General features: G+C 42.3%; 1 protein-coding gene across 1 annotated transcript in view; it reads left to right on the top strand.

Moving 5' to 3' along the window:
* Positions 1-25,877, top strand: part of CNR1 (cannabinoid receptor 1) — a 109,192-nt gene that overhangs the window by 53,186 nt on the left and 30,129 nt on the right. The window contains exon 2 of the mRNA XM_075862137.1: positions 189-268. The gene's annotated coding sequence lies outside the window, so the exon portion shown is untranslated. The remainder of the gene's footprint in view (positions 1-188; positions 269-25,877) is intronic.

Below are 25,877 nucleotides of genomic sequence, written 5' to 3'. Positions count from 1 at the left end.
GATGTGAACATTGCCTTACAAAGTTGTTGTACTGGTGTGAAAATAACAATGTATCGTAGTCTATTTACCATGACAATTGTTTGTACAGTAGATGAGAATATGTTTTGTTAGTTCTGTGACAGTTTTTCTATAGTTGCATTACATATTCTATATCATATTGTAAACATTTTAATTGTGTTTTCTCCTAGATTGAAATTTACATATCACATACATCTGGATAATCTTGGAAACAAATCAGTCAAGATGGGAGTTCCCTTCTGATATTAAGGTGATGTGTAACTAGCATTTCTATTCCTATGATTACGATCATTTTTATTATGACATTTTGTACCTAATTCCTCCTATAAAGAGATTTTTTTTTCACCAGAAGTTGATAAATGATATTAATAATCTAGATATCTATCTATAGTTATGGCACAGTGGTTAGATCTAGCTAGCTATGAAAGTGTTGGTGGATATTTTCTGAAACGACACAAATAAATTATGAAATAGCTTTAACAGCGATTCCTTTATCTAGTGTCCCTTAGCCGATGGAGAATTATGTTAATACACATGAACAGCGCAAGGCTACTGTAAATTTCAAATACTCCAACAATGTTCTGCAAATCTGTCAGATGATTAAAGACTGCTGGTATTGGCAATATACACAACACAATATAACACAGGTAAATGTGTCATATGCCTCTAATTCTTTATAACATGCCTTGTTTAGCAGAGGATAATTGCAACTCATGGAGTTTACATTTTTAAAATAAAATGTGTTAAAATTGAAAGAAAAAAATTATTTACTTAACTTTCAAATCCCCTGCTACTCCCGCTTCAAAGGTTCTCTGGTGCCCTGCAAGTCTCTGTTTAGATCACTGCAACAATGACATATCATCTCAACATGGGACCATAACAGCCAATCACTGACTGCAGCAGTGACATGTCAATGACATCATTGCTGTGACCAGTTGGACAACTAATCATCGCAGTAAAAAAAGCAGTGGGGGACCAGGGAATCATCAATGGGGACTCTTGAAAGGTAAGTAGGTATTTATTTTCAACTTTAACACAGATGCCGTTTATTTAAAATTTCACAGACTTTCCTTCCACAATTACCATTAATGGTTTATAAAATGATGTACAGAAATCAAACAAATAAAACCATCGGAAATGCCATGGATAAAAGTACGCATAAAGAGATTGTCTGGGATTAAAAAAAGAGGTCTGCTTTTTTTTTTCCAGAAATAGCGCCACTCTTGTCCATGGGCTATGTTTGGTTTTGCAGCTAATCCTCATTCAAGTGAATGGTGCTGAGCTGCAATACCAGACACAGAATATGGCACTGTTTTTTCAAAATTAAACAGACCTCTTGTACTAATCTTATACAACCTCTTTAACGTGAAAGTTTTTTTTTAGTTTACAGAAAATGCAGCCATTAATATTCAGTAATTGTCTGTTCAAGGAGCAGTTTGTTTGCTGCTTTTCTAATTAAAGATATCAGGAATAATGTAAAGCCCAATATAGTCAGATTATGTGCCAGCAGGATAAAATACAATTATTGGTGTTCTGTCTATTGAACATTAGTTGCACTGCTGATGTTTTAAGCCCCAGGGGCAGTTAAAGTCAGGATGGTAAGATTTGTGGAACTAAATATTACTCTACATAGAAATTTCCACACCCGTGATTTTTTCCAACATACTAGTAGCATACTTAACAACAACTTGAAATGTAATTACACTCCATCGTAGTTAAAGAACCTTATTTATAGTCAGACTGTAAAATAATGCAACTCGAATGCATCATACATGAAAACTTCAGGCATAAATGAAGGATAAAAGCCTATAGATTTTATAATCAATAAAAAACGAATTTAGTTATACATGTTTTCAATGGTCCCCTCTGAATGCTTATGTACCATATCAGTGCGTAGTCTTGATATTGGAAGATCAGAGGTTTGTGCTCCAGACTTCTCTGCCCTTAAGAAATTCACCTTTGAAAATATTCTAACAAGTCATTAAGACATATCAGAATTTGTCGTTGGTGGGGATTTATGCGCTGGAACGCTAACATCTTCGCATTGCTAAGTGTATTGTTGGATTTTTTTCATTGAAGACAAAAGAACTGTAATGCACATCCACAGTCTCACTGTTTTGAATTAAAAAGACCTTCATCAGACTTGGAGATTTTAAGAAATCTGAGAACAAATAACAAATGGGCATGCCGCACCAAGGGGACACCTACTTAATGACATTATAGGGGGTCCCAGTGCATGGCCAGAGCACTGATGACATGTCCTAACATGACTTCATCATGTGTTAGAGGCTGATCGAAGGTGAACCTTTACTTTAATTTGTGGGACAGAAACGTAGCTAATTGACAGCTACATTCTGTTAACCATGTTAGCTGTCATGGGGCTAACCACCCAAAGGGAGCCTCTCAGGTCTCCAAGGCAGGAGAGAGCCCTCATTCTCCTTTCCCAACCCTTTCACCCAGCAGACGTTTCTGGTTAATTACATTTATACAAGTAAAGTATGAATGCTATGCATTGATAACGCGTCTGTGTTTCAGTTCTGCTCTGTCTTCCGTTAGGTCTTATTCAGACGAATGTTGTTAAAACTGTCCGAGTTCAGTCTGTGAAAAACTGAAAGTTTAGCATCAGTTTGCATACATTTTTTCTGCTATTGCCTTCCGTTTGTCAGATTTTTTCAGCATCAGGGTGCTATCTGTTTTTCAAGTCCGTTAAAAAACCCCACAAAAAAACCCAGAGGATATCCTTAATTTCCCCCAGCTACTGAAAACACCCACAGGATGTTCACATAACTGCAGAACCACCATTTTCTATGGCTTATAGTATAGAGAGCATTGTGAGATTTTTTTTAGTTCGTATTTTTTACTTCTGACATATTCCATACCACACTGCTCTGGCACTACTTCCTGGTTTCACTTCTCAAGTGTCTTCAGGCAAGCATCCATAAAAATGGAATAGAAAGGATGGCATCTGTGTGGCCTTCTGTTTTCCATTTAGACCCATTGTCTCTATGGGCTATTCCTGCGTAAAAAAATGGATGATCCGTAAAAAAAACCCTGATGTCAGAATTGGTCCATTAACTATAATGGGTCAGTGTTCAGTCCGGTTGCTCTCCATTCGGACGTGAAATTATTTCGCCTGAATGAGTTTTTAAAGAATTAAGGCGGTTATAGATTTAAGGGAATAGAAAAAAGAGTGTGCTTTTTTCCAGAAAGAGAGCGACTCTTGTCAAAAAGCTATGTCTGGTATTGCAGCTCAGACCCATTTACTTGATTGGGGATGAGCTACAAAACGAGACACAGCTTATGGTGCTTTATTTTTAAAAAAATGTTTTTTAATGAGAGAGATAGGTACATAGAAAAATAGTCTTTGTTCATTGCATTTCATCGTTGAAGGTTTTAATACCTGTAATAGCTGTTATGGAAAGAATTTCAATATTTTTAAACTTCAAAATAAAAAAATTCTTAATTTTGGATATTTATAATGTTATTATGTTATAATATGGCCATGCACTCTAAATGGGCTCATTCTTGAATCCAGTGTTTTGTGTACAGTGAATATTGATCTGGTATAAATCAGGCTATTTTATAGTCTATGAACATGTTGGAAAAACAAGGTATTCTGGGTAGTGTAGTTCTCTGGTATCATCTCAAGGTAGAAATACCTGTTTCTCCCTTATATTTAGGTTTCAATAGAAATCAATATAGTGTCAGACTGTGTAGGGACACACCCATCAGCTGGTAAAAGCCAGTTGTAAATGAATTCATAAGTTTCTAGGAGTAATAACAGAGGAACAGCACAACACAGAGTTCTAGGAAAAGATGCTCTAGCATTTTTATATTATGGGGAATACAGGTATATTATAAAACAGGCATATCAGGAGAGATGACCGCTCCTCTTTAAATACTTTTATTTTAAAGAAAGACAACAGTGAATACATTTCACTTTCCCTTTACAAGAGATACATCGGAAAGAATTAAACATTTAGTTGTTTTGCCATACAAATGGTTATCCTACTTTTATGTTTTGCACTTTCTTTATACATTAGCTATCGTCGTAATTGGTGAGGTTGATACTTGTCTATTTTTTTGTCCTTTTTATAGAAGGAATTTGATGAATCATCAGAAACATTTCAGAATAATATTTAAATAAATCTTATTTTAAGACACCAGTGGAAAATACAGATGTTTGTCACTAACTGGAGTGTATGTCAAGAAGTCTATATCCCTATTCCCTTTTTTTTTAAGTTATCATTATTCACTCTTTAGGCTCTTGCACATGACTGAGTTCCGTTCGGGCCGTTTTTCACGGCATTCAAGTGGCACCCGATTGTTTTTATGGACCATTCACTTCAGTGGGTGAATCGGGCTTGTGAAAACTGACCCGGTTCTCCGATCCATGGAAAGATAAAACATGCCCTATCTTTCCACAGATCATGGACGGGACTCAGGAGGCCTTGTATGCAAGAGCCCTTACACTTTATGCAGCCCCTTCACTCTGCTACTGACTGGCAGGGGTTCCGAGAGATTTACCCCACGGATCAAATATTGATGGCTAATCCTAAGCATAGGTTATCAATATTTAAGTCCTGTAAAACTCATTAAAGGGATACCATAGACCATGTTGTAATCTTGTCTGAAGTAGTGAGTTTTCAAGGTTGTGTTTGATGGCTCAAAATGTGACATATGGCATTTAATTGGGACTTTACAATTTCTCAGTTATATTTTCTCTACATGTTTGTACTGCACATTTTTCCAGTATCCAAGTCAGCATTAAAAGTTTATGGAAATGCCAATCTGTGCCTTTGGACATTACTAGACAAGATTTCATGGCCATCTGAAAAACTGTATCAAAATGTTTCATGAAAATATATGGACCTCAGAAAATAATCCAAATGAATTGGTTCAAGAAATTGAACCCTTTACAATTCTTGCATACATTTTACCTGGAGTGTTCCAACAGTGAATATCTTTGCCAAAAAAAGTATATGAAACTAATATTATCAGTTCAGACAGTTATTCTCAAACTTATTATCATGGAGGAGACCCTGCCAATGTTTTTACTCCAGCACAATCCCTACGTCCATCCCTCAATGAAGCAATCCCTCAAAGAAGCTTGGTGCAAGGGAGGGTAAAGCATCTTATAGTTCTTATCTAGCACTATATTCTGCATGAGATGTGTTGACTGTTTTGCTAAGCATGCTCGAGCAGGTTGAAATCCGTTTGACATCCCTAAAAAGTGACAGATCTACCTGCTGCTGTGTTTTGTGGAACATGGGCTTCAAAAAGCCTGCATTAGACACTAGTCAGGGGCATTGATCAAAGGGGTGACAATCAGTTTCCAGTTTGAGTGCTCTAATCCTGAGTCTTTTCTATCAAAATCTCCTCTTTATGAATTCATGCTTTGCTTTTCTTTCAGAAGACATGAGAGTCCCAGATAAATATCTGCTGATGCTAATTCAACTGGATAAGGTTACAAAATGATTCTTAAGGCTTTGGGCTTCGCCAATTCACTGCCAGGGAGATAGTGAAAAAAAATGGAGAGAATTAAAGACAGTTTTCTACTGTTTGTTAAAAGAAATATTTTTCTACTGGAGATAGATAAAAGATCTATTTTTCAATCTTGAAAACACAATCTTGAATGTGTGCCCATAGCTTCCAATTCAACAGAAAGGGTGATTTTAATTTTTAATTTTCTTACTGAAAAATATACATTTGCCTGGTTTTCCTTTTGCTGCAAGGATATAGTATAGGCATAAAACAGAACATAGGTGAAAGGATCAGATTTAATGTAAGAGACACAGTCAAGCAACTTCCTACACTAAAAGAAAATTATGGGGCTTTACACGTATCCTTTCCTGAAGTAACATTACTAAATTCACTCGACATAGTGTTTATGGGAAAAAACAAAAACAAAACTTTTGTTCTTTTGTTGTGTACGATTTCATTAGAGTCCACAAAGCTTTCTGGGCAAAAGAACTGCTTGATTTTATACATCTTAGAAGTTCCATTGATTCCTTTATTGTTGTACAAGCACATTTCATATGCATCTATAAAACAATGTAATAAAAACAGTAAATGTACAAATAGTACACATAAAGTCAAATCAATTATACTGTACTCAAAATCCTATGACCCATTTAATATGTAAGGCTACCTCTTTGTAGTTATACGCACAAGCCTCATTTTGTTTATATACATATATATATATATATATATATATATATATATATATATATATAGTACTGTGCAAAAGTTTTAGGCAGTTGTGGAAAGATGCTGCAAAGTAAAAATGCTTTCAAAAATAGTATTGTTAATAGTTTTTTTTATCAATATACAAAATACAAAGTGAATAATCAGAATTTAAATATCAATTACATAAATATTTGGTGTAACCACCCTTTTCCTTCAAAACAGCATAATTTATTCAGGGAGGTTGTTCCAAACATCTTGGAGAACTAACCACAGATTTTCTGTGGATGTAGGATTCCTCAAATCCTTCTGTCTTTTCACATAATCCCAGACAGACTCGATAATGTTGAGCTCAGGACTCTATGGGGCCATATCATCACTTCCAGGGCTCCTTGTTCTTCTTTACACTAAAGATAGTTCTTAATGACATTGGCTGTATGTTTGGGGTTGTTGTCCTGCTGCAGAATAAATTTGGAGCCAATTAGATGCCTCCCTTAGGGCATGACCACACGTGGCGGAATTTCACTGAAATTCCGCTGCGGACACTCCGCAGCGTTAATCCGCAGCGGAGCCGTTTGTCCATTGACTTACACTTTAATTTAGCAGTGTTCGTTTAGACGAGGCTGAAAATTCCGCTGCGGAGCATAGGCTGCGGAGCGGAATTTGGTGTCCGCAGCATGCTCTGTCTGTTGCAGAGCAGTGGCGGACTGGTTGCGGACTCATGGCGGAATTTCTCCATTGACTTCAATGGAGAGTCAAAATTCCGCAATGAAGTCCGCAGATCTTATGTGTGCTGCGGAGCGTATTGTTTTTACTACCATGACATTTCTTCATTCTGGCTGGACCTATGTATTTCTAGGTCTACAGCCAGACTGAGGAAGTCAATGGGGCTCCCGTAATGACGGGAGCGTTGCTAGGAGACGTCTGTAAATAGTCACTGTCCAGGGTGCTGAAAGAGTTACGCGATCGGCAGTAACTGTTTCTGCACCCGGGACAGTGACTACCGATCTCAATATACATGTATCTGTAAAAAAAAATATAAGTTCATACTTACCGAGAACTCCCTGCGTCTGTCTCCAGTCCGGCCTCCCAGGATGACGTTTCAGTCTAAGTGACGGCTGCAGCCAATCACAGGCCAAGCACAGGCTGCAGCGGTCACATGGACTGGAGCGTCATCCAGGGAGGTCGGGCTGGATGCCGAAAGAGGGACGCGTCACCAAGACAACGGGCGGTAAGTATGAATTTCTTTGACTTTCACTAGGGAAAGTGCTGTCCCTTCTCTCTATCCTGCACTGAATAGGGAGAAGGGAAGCACTTTTCCTGCAGTCCGCAGCGGCCAGTCCGCATCAATTTTCTGCACATTTTGTGCAGATCCGCAGCAGAATCTGCAACGCAGATTCTGTGCGGCATTGATGCGGACAGTTGCGGAGGAAATCCGCCACGTGTGGTCATGCCCTAATGGTATTTTATGATGGATAAGTATCTGCCTATATTTCTTAGCATTGAGGACACCAATAATCCTGACCAAATCGCCAACTCCATTTGCTGAAAAGCTGCCCCAAACTTGCACCGAACCTCCAGCATGCTTCACTGGTGCCTGCAAACACTTATTATTGCACAGCAAAAACGGAAGAATAGGATCCAGCGCTGTTTCATTAAAAGGAATGATATTCCAACTTTATTTCAGACAAAAAGTAAAATCCACTAGGAGTAAGGGCGGTTGCTTCAGCAGTAAGCCTAAGCGTTTCAGACAGATCACCTGTCCTTAGTCATGGCACAACCCTTACTCCTAGTGGATTTTACTTTTTGTCTGAAATAAAGTTGGAATATCATTCCTTTTAGTGAAACAGCGCTGGATCCTATTCTTCCGTTTTTGCTGTCTTTGTACCGTGTGCTGCCACGTGGATCTGTGCGCAGTCCAAGTCTGGATATACATATCGGTGAGCGGGAGGAATCCTCCCATATTTACTTATTATTGCACCGCTCCCCAGCCCTTCGGCGAACAAACTGCCTTCTGATTGACTCATCACTCCAGAGCAACTGCTGCCATTTTTCTGTACCCCAATTCCTATATCCTGTGCATAGTTGAGTCACCTTGCCTTGTTTCCGTGTCAAAGGTATGGCTTCTTGGCTGCAATTCTTCCATGATGACCACTACTGGCCACTCCTCCGAACAGTAGATGGGGGTACCTGGGTCCCACTGGTTTCTGTCAGTTCTGAGCTGATGGCACTGCTGGACATCTTCCGATTTCGAATGGAAGTAAGCATGATGTGTCTCTGATCTGCTGCAAGTTTCCTTGGCCGTCTGCATCTACAGTCCTCAACGTTGTAACTGTTAGTTGTAACTAACTTTTTTTTTTGTTGCTGTGCTTAGTCTTGCTATCGTGGACCTGTAACATGAAATTATTGTAAAGGATCTGCCTGACACAGCTTCTGTGTCGACGCCCGTGATTACTCACTCTGCACCTGCTCCTAAGTCTGGTCGAGTGACCCCTTCTTCCACCAATCAGTCGGGGAGGCTGAGGAGTGGGAGAGCCTATCGCAGCCTGGCCAGACGGAGCTAGCTCCCGCCCTCTGTCTATTTATACCTTAATTTCCAGCTCCTCCTTTGCCTGTGATTCTTTCAGTCTGTTTCCTGGTTCTGCTGCTGCTTACTACTTGTCTTCTGCTTCATATTGACCCTGGCTTGACTGACTATTCTCCTGCTCTGTGTTTGGTACCTCGTCCACTCCTGGTTTAACTCGGCTTGTTCACTATTCTTGTTGCTCACGGGGTTTCCGTGGGCAACAGCCCCATTTCCCTTAGCTTCTGTGTACCCTTGTCTGTTTGTCTGTCGTGCACTTAGTGAGCGTAGGGACCGTCGCCCAGTTGTACGCCGTCGCTTAGGACGGGCCGTTGCAAGTAGGCAGGGACTGAGTGGCGGGTAGATTAGGGCTCACTTGTCTGTCTCCCTACCCCGCCATTACATAATCACAGGCCCATATACCTTTTCTACCCTGGTCCCTGTCACAACTATGGACCCCCTTGAGACCCTCGCTCAGCAAATGCAGGGCCTCTCCCTACAGGTCCAAGCCTTGGCTCAGAGCGGCAACCAGCAAGATGCTACCCGGTAGTGCCCCCCACCTCACCCCTTGAACCCCACCTCAAGTTGCCTGACCGGTTCTCAGGGGACCGGAAGACTTTTTTCTCCTTTCGGGAGAGTTGTAGGCTCTATTTCCGTCTAAAGCCCCACTCCTCAGGTTCCGAGAGCCAGCGAGTGGGTATAATTATGTCCCGGCTCCAGGACGGGCCCCAAGAATGGGCCTTCTCCTTGGCTCCCGACGCCCCTGAACTTTCCTCTGTTGATCATTTCTTTTCTGCTCTCAGGCTCATATATGACGAGACTGACAAGACTGCCTTTGCCGAGAGTCAGCTGGTGACCTTACGTCAGAGACCCGTTGAGGAGTACTGTTCGGACTTTAGGAAGTGGTGTGTAGCTTCCCTGTGGAATGACCCTGCCTTGAGGTGCCAGTTTAGATTGGGTCTGTCGAGCGCCCTGAAGGACCTGTTAGTTAGCTACCCCTCTTCTGACTCTCTAGATCAGGTTATGGTTTTAGCGGTACGACTTGACCGACGTCTCAGGGAACGACGACTGGAACGTTTTTGTGCCTTCTCCTCTGGCTCCCCCATGATGGCTCCCGAAGTTCCGTTGCTTCGTTCTTCCACGGAAAACTCGGATGAACCAATGCAACTCGGGGCCTCCGTGTCTCCCCAACAACGTAGAGACTTCTGCAGGAAGAATGGTCTCTGCTTCTACTGTGGGGAGGACAAGCATCAAGTGAACAACTGTCCTAGGCGTAAGAATAAGCAGCCGGAAGAACTTCCGCGCCTAAGTGATCATCAGGGAGGTATTTCCCGTAAATATGAAACCTAATAAGATCTTGCTTCCCTTTCAGGTCTCTTTTGGTGGTAGGTCTGCTACTGGCAGTGCCTTTGTGGATTCAGGGTCTTCTGCTAATATTATGTCTGTGGAATTTGCTATGTCTCTAGCTATGCCATTGATTGATTTGTCTAAACCTGTTCCGGTAGTGGGTATCGACTCCACTCCTCTTGCTAATGGTTATTTTACGCAGCATACCCCTGTTTTTGAACTCCTTGTTGGCTCCATGCATTTGGAGCAGTACTCTGTACTGGTTATGCAGGGATTATCGTCCGATTTGGTTTTAGGCCTTCCCTGGTTGCAGTTGCATAATCCCACGTTTAACTGGAATACTGGGGATCTTACCAAATGGGGTAATGAATGCATGACGTCATGTTTTTCTGTTAATTTTATTTCTCTCCCTGAGGAGGTGAACACTCTACCTGAGTTTATTCAGGACTTCGCTGATGTTTTTTCTAAAAAGGCCTCTGAAGCGTTACCTCCTCATAGAGAATACGATTGCGCAATCGATTTGGTACCAGGAGCTAAGCTCCCTAAGGGTAGGATATTTAATCTTTCTTGTCCCGAACGTGAAGCCATGAGAGAGTATATCCAGGAATGCCTGGCCAAGGGTTACATTCGCCCCTCTACTTCGCCGGTAGGTGCTGGCTTCTTCTTCGTAGGGAAGAAGGATGGTGGTCTTAGGCCGTGTATTGATTACCGAAACTTGAATAAGGTCACTGTAAGGAACCAGTATCCCCTTCCTTTGATTCCTGATCTCTTCAATCAGGTTCAGGGGGCCCAATGGTTCTCTAAGTTTGATCTACGGGGGGCTTATAACCTTATCCGCATCAAAGAGGGGGATGAGTGGAAGACTGCGTTTAACACGCCCGAAGGTCATTTCGAATACCTCGTCATGCCCTTTGGGTTGTGTAATGCTCCCGCGGTCTTCCAGAATTTCATAAATGAGATTTTAAGAGACTACCTGGGGGTATTTCTTGTATTGTACCTTGATGACATCCTAGTGTTTTCCAAGGACTGGTCCTCCCACATTGAGCATGTCAGGAAGGTGCTCCAGGCCCTTTGGGAAAACAAGCTGTTTGCTAAAACCGAAAAATGTGTGTTTGGGGTGCAGGAGATACCATTTTTGTGTCAAATCCTCACTCCTCATGAATTCCGCATGGACCCTGCCAAGGTTCAGGCTGTGGCGGAATGGGTCCAACCTGCCTCCCTGAAGGCATTACAGTGTTTCCTGGGGTATGCTAATTTTTACAGGAGATTTATTGCTAACTTCTCGGTCATCGCTAAGCCTCTTACGGATCTCACTCGCAAAGGTGCTGATCTCCTCCATTGGCCTCCAGAGGCGGTCCAGGCTTTTGAGATCCTTAAGAAGTGCTTTATCTTGGCCCCAGTGCTGATTCAGCCTAACCAAATGGAGCCATTTATCGTGGAGGTTGATGCGTCCGAGGTGGGAGTGGGTGCTGTCTTGTCCCAGGGTACCAGGTCCCTCACCCATCTCCATCCCTGTGCCTACTTCTCCAGGAAGTTCTCACCCACTGAGAGTAACTACGACATTGGCAACCGCAAACTCTTAGCCATTAAATGGTCATTTGAAGAGTTGCGCCACTTCCTGGAGGGGGCTAGGCACCAGGTTACGGTCCTTACCGACCACAAGAATCTGATTTTCCTAGAATCTGCCCAGAGGCTACACCCGAGACAAGCTCGATGGGCGTTATTTTTTACTAGATTCAACTTTTTGGTCACCTATAGGGCTGGGTCTAAAAATATTAAGGCTGATGCACTGTCGCGTAGCTTCATGGCCAGCCCTCCTTCGGAGGAAGATCTTGCTTGTGTTTTGCCCCCAGGTATAATCATTTCCTCTGTTGATTCTGTCTTAGTCTCCAAAATTGCGGCTGATCAAGGTTCAGCTCCCGGGAACCTTCCTGAGAACAAGCTGTTTGTTCCCCTGCAATTCCGGCTAAGGGTACTCAGGGAAAATAATGAATCCGCACTATCTGGCCATCTAGGCATCCTGGGTACCAAGCACCTCATTGCCAGAGACTATTGGTGGCCTGTGTTGCTTAAAGACGTTAAGGCCTACGTCGCCGCTTCTGAAATTTGTGCTAGGTCCAAGACTCCCAGGTCCCGACCAGCGGGTTTACTATGTTCTTTGCCCATTCCCCAGAGACCTTGGACCCATATCTCCATGGATTTTATTACCGATCTGCCTCCATCTCAAGGCAAGTCGGTGGTATGGGTGGTAGTGGACCGCTTCAGTAAGATGTGCCACTTTGTGCCCCTCAAGAAGCTACCCAATGCTAAGACGTTGGCTACCTTGTTTATCAAACACATCCTGCGTCTCCATGGGGTTCCTGTCAATATTGTTTCTGACAGAGGGGTACAATTTGTTTCATTGTTTTGGAGAGCCTTCTGTAAAAAGTTGGAGATTGATCTATCCTTCTGCTCGGACTTCCATCCTGAAACTAATGGCCAAGCTGAGAGGACTAATCAGTCTCTAGAACAATATTTAAGGTGTTTTATCTCTGACTGTCAATATGATTGGGTCTCCTTCATTTCCCTCGCTGAATTTTCCCTTAATAACCGGGTCAGTAACTCGTCAGGGGTCTCCCCCTTTTTCTGTAATTTTGGGTTCAATCCACGGTTCTCCTCCATTTCACCTGGTGGTTCCAACAATCCTGAGGTAGATGTCGTTCATCGGGAACTGTGCACAGTCTGGGCCCAGGTTCAGAAGAACCTAGAGGTGTCCCAGAGCATACAAAAGACCCAGGCAGATAGAAGACGTTCTGCTAACCGCTTGTTTGCGGTCGGGGATCTGGTGTGGCTGTCTTCAAGAAATTTGCGCCTTAAAGTCCCGTCCAAAAAATTTGCTCCCAGGTATATAGGGCCGTACAAGGTCATTGAAGTCCTTAACCCTGTCTCCTTCCGACTGGAGTTACCCCCGTCTTTTCGAATACACGATGTGTTTCATGCCTCCCTCCTGAAACGCTGCTCCCCGTCCTTGGCTCCCTCGAGGAAACCTCCGGTCCCTGTTCTCACCCCTGAAGGGGTAGAATTCGAGGTGGCCAAGATTGTGGACAGCAGGATGGTCCAAGGCTCTCTCCAGTACCTGGTCCATTGGAGAGGATACGGGCCTGAGGAGAGGACTTGGGTACCCGCCCGGGATGTTCACACTGCAGTATTGCTCAGGAGGTTCCATCTTCGGTTCCCCTATAAGCCAGGTCCACCTAGAAAGGGTCCAATGGCCCCTCATAAAAGGGGGGTACTGTAAAGATCTGCCTGACACAGCTTCTGTGTCGACGCCCGTTGTTACTCACTCTGCACCTGCTCCTAAGTCTGGTCGAGTGACCCCTTCTTCCACCAATCAGTCGGGGAGGCTGAGGAGTGGGAGAGCCTATTACAGCCTGGCCAGACGGAGCTAGCTCCCGCCCTCTGTCTATTTATACCTTCACTTCCTGCTCCTCCTTTGCCTGTGATTCTTTCAGTCTGTTTCCTAACTCTGCTGATGCTGCTTACTACTTGTCTTCTGCTTCATATTGACCCTGGCTTGACTGACTATTCTCCTGCTCTGCGTTTGGTACCTCGTCCACTCCTGGTTTGACTCGGCTCGTTCACTATTCTCCTGCTCTGCGTTTTGTACCTCGTCCACTCCTGGTTTGACTCGGCTCGTTCACTATTCTTGTTGCTCACGGGGTTGCCGTGGGCAACAGCCCCATTTCCCTTAGCTTTTGTGTACCCTTGTCTGTTTGTCTGTCGTGCACTTAGTGAGTGTAGGGACTGTCGCCCAGTTGTACGCCGTCGCTTAGGACGGGCCGTTGCAAGTAGGCAGGGACTGAGTGGCGGGTAGATTAGGGCTCACCTGTCTGTCTCCCTACCCCGCCATTACAATTATCTTCCCCAACCTCATCACCCAGTGTTAAACCTCTTACACAGCTGTTTTTGTAAGGCTGGGTTTACACGACCTATTTTCAGATGTAATGGAGGCGTTTTACGCCTCGAATTACGTCTGAAAAAACGGCTCCAAAACGTCGGCAAACATCTGGCCATTACTTTCAATGGGCTTTACGATGTACTGTGCCGACGACCTGTCATTTTACGCGTCGCTGTCAAAAGACGGCGCGTAAAATTACAGCCTCGTCAAAAGAAGTGCAGGACACTTCTTGATACGTAATTGGAGCCATTTTTCATTGACTCCAATGAAGAACAGCTCCAAATTACGTCCGTAAAAGACGCCCCGCAAAACGCGAGTACATGCAGTTACGTCTGAAATTCAGGAGCTGTTTTCTCCTGAAAACAGATCCGTAATTCCAGACATAATTGCAGTTATTGTGTGCACATACCCTTACAGTTAATGACTGTTTTTCAACCTACATATGAAAATGATAATCATTATCACCTGTTTGGTATAATTGGTTTATCATACACCTGACTATAATCCTACAAAATCCATGACTTTGTGCAAATGTACCTAGAATAATTGATGCTGTTTCGAAGGCAAATGATGGTCACACTAAATATTGATTTGATTTAGATTTATCTTCTGTTCATTCACTTTGTATTTTGTTAATTGATGAAAAAAACATTAACACTTCTATTTTTGAAAGCATTTTTGCTTTGCAGCATTTTTACACAACTGCCTAAAACTCTTGCACAGTACTGTATATATATATATATATATATATATATATATATGTATGTGTGTGTGTGTGTGTGTGTGTGTGTGTATGTGTGTGTGTGTATGTGTGTGTGTGTATGTGTGTGTGTGTAACTTGTAGGATAAAGCAGGTTTAATAGATTTTTCTGCAGTTCTCTTACAATTTATTTACTATTGTGATACGAAAATGCTATCCGTGTGAATAAGCAACATTTATCATTACCACAATTACTATTTTTGCATTACCCATAAACTAACATTGATAACTACTAAGCTCAGTACTAGTTGTCTGAATATTTATGAATATAACTCTCTTCAGTGACAGCTGTGGCTCGTTCTTTAGCTTTAAATTTTTTGGTGGTGGGTAGCACAGCAGGCTCCGTATTTGGCACAGCCCCTGAGGGCCTTGCGATGGATATGACCCTTCAGTACCCCATTTAAACTACTAGGTGGTTATTGGCTGCTACATAGCAACTAATCAGGAGAATCAGAGGAGAGAAGCTAGGGGAATCAGGAATGAGCTGATGGGGAGAGGTAAGAGTTTTTACTGGGATAAAATGTAATTTTTGAGATCTGAAGATGATGGAATTTTTGGTATCTTTCATCACACATGTTTTTGTCATTCGCTGCAGGCATAGAAATGCGAGAAACAAATGCAAAAAGTGTGGGATATAATTTCTTATACATAGTTCTAGTTGTGTATACATTTAGCAGAGGAAAGATTCATGGTATTATATATTGAGGAAATTAAATTTGTCTCAAAAGTACTTCAAATGGTTTGATTATATTTTAGTAACAGGAAACTCTAATCACAGGAATTTGGATATAACCTGGCTGACATAATGAGACACCCAGTTGAGAAAATAATGACAGCAGCATGCAACCAGAGAACGTTATGCCTCAACTGATGGAGACTAAAAATACATTTCTAAATTAGAAATTACTACTACTAATAATAATAACTAATATGAATGGTAACAGTATACATATATATGACAATAACTTATCACTACAGAATTGCCAGTATGTTACCAAGCTCTGGTTTTCATGTCTGGAGCACTGTTTCATGGTGTACTGATTCAGAGCTTTACAATATAGTGCACTAAATTGATCTCCAGTAATTACCTTCATTATCGGCAGGCATTGAATTACCTACATGTGGATCCTGCGGATTACACAACGCTGTTCCATCACTGTAAGGTTAGATTACATTCCATTTATTTAAATAACAAGCACTAAAATGAAAACACAAGAAAATGAGCCAACACAACTGGATTAGCTGCTGATCCTCCCCAAATCTGAAGAAAACATATAGTTTCTACGATGCCTTATGGTGTCATATGGTGGCCAAAACAGCATCCATCATAAAATATCTGTACCAGTGTCATATAAAGAGAACTGCAGCAAACAAATACATGCCTGTCATGTTGTTTTTAGTGCAATTGTGTTGGTCATTTTAAAGAAATGGTTCTAAAAGTATTCTTAGTCCAGTTCTATAGACCTCATACATGTTACATGTGCATTTCAAAAAAGAAATTGCATAGAGAATTTAGTGATTTAAATGCAGAATTCTCTAAAATAGTCGTAATAAAATGGCTTTAAAAATCATATTCTGCCTTTACCCTCACAGCCAACATTTGACTTCTGCATTTTAAAAAAATGTACAGAAAAAATAGCTCAACAAGGCTTTGTGTGATCTAGGCTTAAAGGGGGTTTCCACAACCGGACAACTTATCACCTATCCACAGGAATAAGCTGTCATATATGTGTACATGAGGAATAACACTATTTCTGGCCGTTATATGACTTATATTCTGCATTATTTAGCCCCTCTAAATAAACTATCACTTTTATCATCATTACGCTGACAAAGTTGTCAGTTTCTGAGAATATAATTAAAAAGTGTCTACCAATATGGATGCATTTTGGTTGTTGTTCTAACCTTGGCTATGACTAGTTTTATAAGACTATTTTTGGAGGGAAATCCTCTTTAATTAAATTGGTTACATTGTCAAAAAACCTCTCAGACTGTTAGGCCGGATTCAGACTACTGTAGTATACGTCCATGTGACAACCATTAAAACAACGGCCATCACACGGACGCATGTATTTCAATGGGGCTGTTCACACAGCCGTTGTGAAGGGTCCGTTGAAAAATAGATCATGTCCTATGTTCTTCAGTTTTCAGGGATCCCTCGATAGACTGAATTCTATGAGGGATCCATTAAAAAGGGGACCTGCACGGGGGCAACTCAGAAGTGAAAAACTGCAGTTTTTCACGTCTGAGTTTGCACTCATTCGTGTGAATCTGACCTTACATTGGTCCGCTATTGTCTAACCAACAACAAGGTCATTTTATTAAAGAAAAAAAATTGGCACGGAAAAATAGGGTACCTCCAGATACAAACTATTTAGCTTCTTGAAAAATCATCTTTTTCACCAATTGAGAGAAGAATACATATGGTCTTATTTTATTACACCCACCAAGCTTCCTTTACAACTATAATCAGAAATCCACTGTAATCATAAATGCAGATATGATCTTTTAGTGCTTGGCTTGTTCTTAGGGTTGAAACGTTGCATGTCCGTGATTTGATGAATTAAAGAAAACTAATTCTTTTCAATTTTGAGTGCTGTAGTCTCTTTTCTCTATTTGGATCAAAGACCCATCATGAGTAAAAAACGACAGATAACTTTTAATATTCAATAAATCAAACATCACATCTTGTGGCGGAAAGTTTTATAATGTCACTGCTCTTACAGTAAGGAAACCATGTCTATGATGATGTAGAAAATGTATTTCCTCTAGAAGTAGTGGATGTCCCCTTGTTATAGTTACAGGACTGAGTAGACAGATCTTTGTGCTGATCTATGATGTAGTCATACATAGTGATAAGATCACCTCAAAGCCATCTTTTCCCCAACTATATAACTCCACATATAGAATAATATAAATAAACAATAATAGTAATAAAAACACATAAAACAGGAAAAAGGAGAATTTAAACAATAGTTATGGCATATAACTAGGCTATGCCATAACTTAATAAGTGTAGGAGTCTGAACACTAGGACCCTCGGATCCATAGAAGGATAAGACTGATGCTTCAATGACATTTACTATGAGCAACGCTGTTCCTGACCTGGTTCCTAAAGTGCAGAACATCCCTATTCAAGTGATTGAGGCTGTCTTGAAGAATATGGAGAATGTGCGGAATGGTGCTGAGAATGGTGCTGTGTAGGGAAAACAATCCAAAGTGACCGCTGCATTTTACTAGCACTGTTTATGAGGTTATGACATTTCCTAGCCATAGGCTATAACCTAAAAACCTATTTAACCAGTTAGTGACCGCCAATACGGCTTTTCTCGGCGGCCACTAATGGGCTTTATTCTGATGCATAAGCCTTTACACGTCGCTGCATCAGAATAAATAAACAGAGCAGGGAGCCGTAAAATCTCCCTGCTCTCATCAGCTACCAGATATAGCGGAGGGCTGGGGGCGGCCCTGCTCGAACGGGTGAGATCGATATCAGTATCAATCTCACCCGTTTAACTCCTCAGATGCGGTGCTCAATAGCGAGCGCCGCATCTGAGTGGTTTTGGAGAGAGGGAGGGGGCTCCCTCTCCTCAAACCGGAACCCGGCGATAAGATCGCCAGGTGTCGGTGTCTTCTATGGCAGACGGGGACGGGCCTAATAAAGGTAGTGTAATAATAGTGGATGTAATAGTGTATGCCTGCTAGGTCATGCCAGAGGCATGGCCTAGCAGATGCCTGTCCGTTTTACACGGACAGGCACTAATTCACTGCAATACAAAAGTATTGCAGTGTATTATAAATGCAATCAGAGGATCGCATAGTGAAGTCCCCTAGTGGGTCTAGTAAAAAAGTTAAAAAAAAGTTAAAGAAAGTTAACAAAAAAAAGTTTAAAAAAAATGAAAAACCCACTTTTTCCTCTTAAAAAAAATTACACATATTTGGTATCGACGCGTGCGTAACGACCCCCACTATAAAGTTATTACATTATTTAACCCGCACGGTGGACGCCGTAAAACATAAAATAAAAAAACAATGCAAAAATTGCTCTTATCTGTGACTCCCTCCTTGAAAAAAGTGATCAAAAATTTGCATCTACTCCAAAATGGTACCATTAAAAACTAAAATAAAGCCCCATACAACTGCATTGACGGAAAAATTAAAAAGTTATGGCCCTTCAAATATGGAGACACAAAAACAAATTTAAAAAGTGTTTTTACTCTGTAAAAGTAGTAAAACATACCAAATCTATATACATTTGGTATCGTTGCAATTGTAACAACCCGCTGAATAAAGATATTGTGTTATTTATACCACACGGTAAACGGCGTAAATTTAGGACACAAATATGTACCCCAAAATGGTGCTATTAAAAAATACAGCTTCTTCCTAAAAAAAACAAGACCTTATACAGCTATGTCAACGCAAAAATAAAAAAGTTAAAGCTCTTTGAATGAGACGATGGAGAAACTTAAAAAATTGCTTGGTCATTAAGGCCTAAAATAGGCTGGTCACTAAGGTGTTAACTAGCCAAATGGTTAACATGGTGAAGAAAATGCTTTATATACAGTACAAACCAGTTGAGTCTAGAGGAAGTGTGAGGCCAGCAAAGAAAATAGCTGCTAGCAAATAATTTTTTCTACTTTTCTAGCTGCACGATTTTAAAAATATAGAAGCGAAGACCTTTGTGTGTCTCATTATTATTAGTGTTATCCAGTCAGTTTCAACCCCTGATGATCCTATGAATAGCATTTCTATACAGTACATTGTTTCTTCAGGCCGTGTTCATGACTTCTGGGATTGTGTCCATCTATCTTCTTTCTTGTCATCCCATTCCTCTTTTCCCTTCAAAACTTCAAACCTTAATAGCACATCTGATATTTCTCCTCTGCAATGCATAACAACGAGCTGAACCACAAGGGAGGGATAGGATTATGCAGACTATTCATAGCCCGGAGCTGGCATCTTCCTGTTATTGTGTTTTGCTACCTCTCTCATTTCAGAGTCCTGTGCTTTTATAAGGGTTTCAAATGGCATATGCATAATCATAATCCTTCATTGCCAAGTTAAATATTTAAACGACACTTACTACCTGCACAGTTGTCAATGTTTTGGTTAGACTGAATTCACACACAGCGTTTTGCTGCACTTTTCGTGGCATCTTCTCTGGCATTTTTTTAGGCGAGGATTACACGGCTTATTTTCAGCTGTTTTTCGGGCTGTAAACGCCCCGATAAACGGCTGAAGATACGGAAGCTGAATGCCTCCAAACATCTGTCCTTTGATTTCAATGGGAAAAACCGGGTTTCATTCCGGCGGGGCTGTTTATGGCACGTAACCACCCCCCCCCCCCCGTAAAAAGAAGTGCATGTCACTTCTTGAGCCATTTTTGGAGCCGTTTTTGATTGGGACAATAGAAAAATAGCTCCATAAAACAGCCATAGAATATCACATCAAAAAATGCTCCGTATTTTACAGCCGTATTTTGCTTAGGGCATGACCACACGTGGCGGATTTCCTCCGCAACTGTCCGCATCAATGCCGCACAGAATCTGCGTTGCAGATTCTGCTGCGGATCTGCACAAAATGTGCAGTACATTGATGCGGACTAGCTGCTGCGGACTGCGGGGAAAGTACTTCCCTTCTCCCTATCAGTGCAGGATAGAGAGAAGGGACAGCACTTTCCCTAGTGAAAGTAACCGAATTTCATACTTACCGGCCGTTGTCTTGGTGACGCGTCCCTCTTTCGGCATCCAGCCCGACCTCCCTGGATGACGCGCCAGTCCATGTGACCGCTGCAGCCTGTGCTTGGCCTGTGATTGGCTGCAGCCGTCACTTAGACTGAAACGTCATCCTGGGAGGCCGGACTGGAGACAGACGCAGGGAGTTCTCGGTAAGTATGAACTTATATTTTTTTTTAACAGATACATGTATATTGAGATCGGTAGTCACTGTCCCGGGTGCAGAAACAGTTACTGCCGATCGCTTAACTCTTTCAGCACCCTGGACAGTGACTATTTACAGACGTCTCCTAGCAACGCTCCCGTCATTACGGGAGCCCCATTGACTTCCTCAGTCTGGCTGTAGACCTAGAAATACATAGGTCCAGCCAGAATGAAGAAATGTCATGGTAGTAAAACCAATACGCTCCGCAGCACACATAAGATCTGCGGACTTCATTGCGGAATTTTGACTCTCCATTGAAGTCAATGGAGAAATTCCGCCATGAGTCCGCCACTGCTCCGCAACAGACAGAGCATGCTGCGGACACCAAATTCCGCTCCGCAGCCTATGCTCCGCAGCGGAATTTTCAGCCTCGTCTAAACGAACACTGCTAAATTAAAGTGTAAGTCAATGGACAAACGGCTCCGCTGCGGATTAACGCTGCGGAGTGTCCGCAGCGGAATTTAAGTGAAATTCCGCCACGTGTGAACCCAGCCTAAGCGTGCGAATATACCCTAACGCATTCAGTTTCAATGCAGTTTTTTTTTCCGTTTATTGCTTAGTTTTTGTTAGCCAAACACAGGAAAGGGTCCTCTATGAGTTTTTTCTTCATACACTCCATCCTTTTGCATATTCTTCTAAAAAAAACTGAGCAATAAACTGTGTGTGTGTATATATATATATATATATATGTGTGTGTGTGTATGTATGTGTGTGCGCGCGCGTGTGTGTGTGTGTGTGTGTGTGTGTGTGTATGTGTGCAAGATTCTAGTCTTACAGCGTTTTTGTTTTTTTAAAGTAAAAAAAATCCTGCAGCAAGATGTTATTTTAAAGTCGGCTACACTCAAAACGTTTTGTTTTGTGGCGTTTTTGGGTTTAGTAGTGTTTTTTTTTCTAAATGCAGCATGCTCTGTGTATTGTGTTTATTTCTGGAGTTATCCTCATAGGCTTCTCTTAAGGACTTGAAAAACGTCAGAGAAACACATGTCCAAAATTAATAAAAAAGCCATAAAAAGCATGTTACTTTTAAAAAAAACGCTGCTGTTTATATGCAGTTTAAAATGCCAGACAAAAACATTGTGAAAGAGGCCTTAGGCCTCCTTCATACAAAACTGTTTTCTAGCAAGTCAGACTGCATCAAAAAACACACCCAAAAACGCTAGCGTTAATAAAATATAACGTGCTGTTTTAATGGCGTTTTTAGTGACTTTTTTGGTAGCGTTTTTTTTTTAAAAGTTGATACTTTCCCTTTAAAGAAAGAGGCAACAGCTTTCTTTTCTGCATTCTGTCTACTACTGCAACTGAAAAATTCCCCCCAAAAAATAAATCTTAGGGGAGATACAGACGGACGTTGCGTTTTTGCGCGCGCAAACAACGCAGCGTTTTGCGCGCGCAAAAAACATTTGACAGCTGCGTGTGTCATCCGTGTATGATGCGCGGCTGCGTGATTTTCACGCAGCCGCCATCATAGAGATGAGGCTAGTCGACGCCCGTCACTGTCCAAGGTGCTGAAAGAGCTAACTCTTTCAGCACCCTCGACAGTGAATGCCAAACACAATATCGAAAAACCTGTTGGAAAAAAAAGAAAGTTCGTACTCACCGAGAACTTCCCGGCCGTTGCCTTGGTGACGCGTCCTTGGTGACGCGTCCTTGGTGACGCGCCTCTCGACATCGGGCCCCACCTCCCTGGATGACGCGCCAGTCCATGTGACCGCTGCAGCCTGTGCTTGGCCTGTGATTGGCTGGAGCTGTCACTTGGACTGAACTGTCATCCCGGGAGGTCAGACTGGAGGAAGACGCAGGGAGTTAGCGGTAAGTCAGAACTTCGTTTTTTTTTCTACAGGTTCATGTATATTGGGATCGGAAGTCACTGTCCATGGTGCTGAAAAAGTTTAACTCTTTCAGCACCATGGACAGTGACTATCTCCTGACGTCGCGTACCGATAATTTTTTTGCCGGGTTCGGCCAAAACGAGTTCGGCCGAACCCGGTGAAGTTCGGTTCGCTTGTCCGGCTTCGCTCATCGCAAAGACACTCCATTTGGATGTTCGGAAACAGAAAAGCACGTGGTGCTTTTCTGTTTACATTCATCCTTTTGACAGCTGGTGCGCTGTTTCAGTCGGTTCGCACGGAAGTGCTTCCGAGCAACATGCGTGGTTTTCACGCACCCATTGACTTCAATGGGTGCGTGATGCGCGAAATACGCAGAGTTATTGAACCTGTCGCGCAGCAGACAAACGCTGCGCAAAAAGCACGGACTGTCTGTACTGCCCCATAGACTTGTATTGGTCCATGCGTGCCGCGTGAAAACCACGCGGCCCGCACGGACCGAATACACGCTCGTGTGAATCCCCCCTTAGTGGAGCATTTTTATCCATTCAGGGTGTAAAGACGATTAAACACAGAAGATTAGTATCGTCCGGAATGCGGCAATCAATCATATTTACGAACAATCCGACCATCAATTGAAGACTTGCAAAGATATGCATCTTTTGCATAGAGAAAAACAATAAAGGGAATATGTCTTCCGAAAAATAACATATTGTTTAAATCCAGTTTTTATTTAATTTTTCATGTCATTATCTATATTATAAAAATAATCCTGAAATTTGCAGTTTTCAAACTGGCCACTGCACCTAAAGTGGCAGATTAGGGAGATAGTTTAAAAATAAATAAATAAATAAATATATATATATATATATATATACGCTCATCAACATTGAAATTGCAACATCAAGAAGTGCAACCTGCAAGGTTATTCAGTTTGAGGAGGTAGCAGGTGTTTCTAAGATCTGCAAATTGTCAAATTTTCAATCACCTAGCTCCAATCTGTGGCATGTGTGAGGGACATAAAAGGCAGATTGAAAGCAAAGTTTTTAGTGACATGAAACCTCATAAATCAGAACAAGTGGTGTGGGATGATTGTGCGATGTCTCATGTTCATTGACTTGCCAGTAATCTCAAACTGAGAGGGACAGAATTCTTGAACTGAGAGACCTTGGTTTATCACTCTGGCAGATTGCCACGTGACTAGGCCGAGATTTCAGCACTTCTCAACGTTGCATGTCCCGGAGGTTGGGAAAACAACAACAAACAGGAATGCAAGAGGCAAGAGTTGCGCGGAGGTGAACCTCTGCATAGACAGATCATCTGATTGGAAGGGCATGTAGTGATCCATTCTATACTGCAAGTGAAATTGGACGGCACATCCCAAGCCTAGGGCGGCAACCAGTGTTGACACAACCCATCAGAAAGCGTAGGCACGACATTGGGCTACGAGCCAGACGTCCAGCTACAGGTGTTCCATTGACCACACACCACCTCAAAGGCTATCATGGTGCACAGTAAGACGGCAATGGAGGCTGGAATGGAGGTCTATCCTCTTCAGTGATGAGTCCCACTTTTGTCTCGGATGCAATGATAGCCGGAGATTGGTCTGGAGACCACGTGGGCAATGCCATGAAGAGGCCTTCATAAGGGAACGTCACGCCGGTGATACTCCCAGGATTATGGTGTGGAGTGGAATGATCTACGGTAGCCAGACCCCTCTAGACTTCATTTCAGGTACACTAACAGCTCGGCATTACATTGATTTGATCATAGAACCAGTGGTACAGTAATTTCTCCAAAGTGTCCCAAAAGCCGTTTTTCAACAGGACCGCATTTTGCTCGTGCTACTGTGAGAAGCCTGCATGGCCCAAACGTACTACCATGACCTGCAGCGTCTCTCTGGACTTGTCTCCCATCGAGCACATCTGGGACGTCTTTGGTCGGCAATTGCAAAGGGAGCTGCCAGCAGCCAATCTTGATGATTTGCGTACCCAAGTGCATTCAGCGTGGCATAAAATTCCTCAGACAACCATTAACCCCCTCCCGACATCCGCCGTATATATACGGCGCACGCCGGGTGGGGGAATATGGAGCGGGCTGAGTCCGCTCCATAGAGCGAGTGTGTCGGCTGTGTGTTACAGCCGACACTTCCGGGTTACGAGCGGGATCGCGCTTTAGCGTGCCCCCGCTTGTTTAACCCGTTAAATGCCGCGTTCAATAGAGATCGCGGCATTTAAATTACTAAAAACAGGGGGCGACCCCCTGTAATGTCTCAACGGCCCCCCCGCAGCGAGATCGGGGGGAGCCGTTGGTTCACACGGCTGCCTGGGGGTCTGACGAAGTCCCCCAGCTCCGCCATCTTGGTACTCCTATGAAGCTCTGCCTCCGGCAGGGCTTCATAGGAGACTGTCAAAATCATGATATACTGCAATACATTAGTATAAAGGGCTGCGGCGTGAAAGGGTTAATAACCTCATTGATAGCATGCCAAGGTGGGTGAGTGCGTGCATTTCTGCGTGTGATGCTCATACTCGATACTGAATAAGTCAAGATGTTTGGGATATTTTGTTTCCATTTTTTTTATAATTTGAACATCATTAAAATGTCTATCGATCCTGTGATTTCCACAATTCCAAAACTTTCCCTTCTTGGTGTTGCAATTTCAATGTTGGGGAGTGTATATGAATCAGCAGAGTGGGCTTGCGCAAAGTGGCAGATCATGTGACAAGTCCGATCATGTTATACACTTATAGTTTTGGCCAACAACGTCCGAAAAAAATCCAACCTGACGGATCACACTTTTGGCAGACAGTAGTCTGCCATCGGCCATAGTGAATGGTCGTTTGAATATCATTTTCAAATGATGGTTAGTCATATTGATTTTAAAAACTATTGAGAATGAGATCACCTGCAATATAAAACATTCTAATGCTTTCGGCCTAATGCACATGCCCATATTCAGGATCTGTATCACATAGATCCTGAATGCCGCTCCCATAGAATTCAGAGAGCTCATACTGAATCTCTGTAGTAATTTTTGAGAAACAAACATGATATGCCCCAACACATGCCATATTACGGAGGTATTCAAAGAGACACCACATGATAGCAAATTATAGCACACATGACTTGTGTACATGGCATTGCAGGGTGCATGAGACCTTAGCCTGGATGCTTGACAGGGTACAAATAAAATAATAAAATAAAGAGACACTCCAGCAATTATTTTTTCATAATTGCCTCCATTAGTACAGTACACCCGGTAAAAGGATGGGCCGACCATTCTCTTACCGGGTG

The sequence above is a fragment of the Rhinoderma darwinii genome, chromosome 4 (genome assembly GCF_050947455.1).
Source record: "Rhinoderma darwinii isolate aRhiDar2 chromosome 4, aRhiDar2.hap1, whole genome shotgun sequence".
Lineage (NCBI taxonomy): Eukaryota > Metazoa > Chordata > Amphibia > Anura > Rhinodermatidae > Rhinoderma > Rhinoderma darwinii.
This window is presented reverse-complemented; position numbering and strand designations above follow the sequence as displayed.